The sequence below is a fragment of the Lacerta agilis genome, chromosome 18, assembly GCF_009819535.1.
Source record: "Lacerta agilis isolate rLacAgi1 chromosome 18, rLacAgi1.pri, whole genome shotgun sequence".
NCBI classification, from domain to species: Eukaryota; Metazoa; Chordata; class Lepidosauria; order Squamata; family Lacertidae; genus Lacerta; species Lacerta agilis.
This window is the reverse complement of record NC_046329.1, coordinates 8,209,374-8,210,860: the sequence shown is the minus strand read 5'-3', so window position 1 is coordinate 8,210,860 and position 1,487 is coordinate 8,209,374.

Sequence of the window (1,487 nt, the reverse complement as noted above, 5' to 3'; positions counted from 1 at the left end):
TCCACTTCCCACATGCTCAGAGGCCAGGGTGGCTGGAGGCCACGCAGTGGGGCGCTAAGCTTTTGTGAACTTTTGGGGAAGTTATGGGACTTGGAGCGAAAAGGCTTTAACGGGGCAGCGTGGGAAACTATTTATTTTGTGGGCAGGCCCACGCCATACCTTTAAAGCATGTGACACCCCCCCCAAAGGATCCTGGGAACTGTAGTTGAGCGGCGCTGTCCATTGTACCTCTGTGAAGAGTAAAAACCACAGCTCCCAGGATTCTTTGGGGGGGGTGCCATGTGTATTACGCATGTGCCCGGCGTGCTTGAAAACTCGCTTGACCCATGGCCTGACTCTCTTATTTAGCTCGGAACCATGAGGACTAGAACCATTATTTTGGGGGGAAAGGGTTGTTGCTCTGTGGCTGCACACAGAGATGTGATGGGGGTGGGAGAGAGAAGACCTCTCTGCCTAAAACCCCAGAGAGTCGCTGCCAGCCAGTGTTGACAACAACCCCAAGCTAGACAGGCCAGTGGCTTGACCCGGTATATAAGCCAGTTTAAACCAGCCCTTCCGAACCAGGAGGACGATGCAGGGTCAGGGCGGAAGGTTCAACCCCTCGGATCTTCAGGTAGGGCTGCGGAACACCCCTACCCGGAACCCTGGGCAGCTGCTGCCGGCCCGTGTTGACAACAGCAAGGTCGATGGGCCTGACCCTGTGCACACGTCTGGGAGCATGTGCTCTCTTGCTGCGGGTAGGAGGAATTGCGTTAAGATCCTTGCACATTGCACACACGTGTGTGTGTGTGTGTATACATGCTACTAGCTCCTTAAGCGGTGGGTGGGTGCCACAAAACGCCTTCCCATCTCCCCCAGCTATGCACACACTCAAGGCGAGTCCTTTCTGCGTGTGTCCCACCCACCCACCCATTTTTTTTTTTTTTTTGCAGCCGGCCATTTCAAAGCCGCCCGGCACCCTTTCGCTGCTCTTTCCTCGGGGTGGGGTGGTTCCCCCCCCTCTGCTGCAGCAACCGTCCGCCCCCTCACTGCCTTCCCCTCTTGCTCATCTCTCTCCCGTTGGCGTGAGTCAACCCCGTGTGTGTGTGTGTGGGCTGCTGAGCCAGAATCCTAGCGCGTGCATGTGTGTGTTTCGAAAAGGCGATTTAATTTCCAGGCTCCCAACTGCATCTGGGGTGGAAGGCCGGGTTGGGTGGGGGCATCGGAGAGGCTGCCTTTTTCCAGAGTCGGGGGTGGGGGGTGGGGGGAGGCTTCTGCCGCTTTTCTCAGCCGCTTTCCACCCCCGAAGGCTGCTCTGCGGCCTTCCGCTGGCTCCTTAAAGAAAGCCATCTGACATCAGGCAGTGAAGGAGAGAGAGAGAGAGAGAGAGGAAAAGGGGAGGAAAGAGGGGTCCTCGAGCCCCTTCCAATCTGCCACCACCTTCTCTTTACCCCCATCCTGCCTTCCTCTTGAAAAATAAATAAAAAAACACACCAGCCTTTTAATTT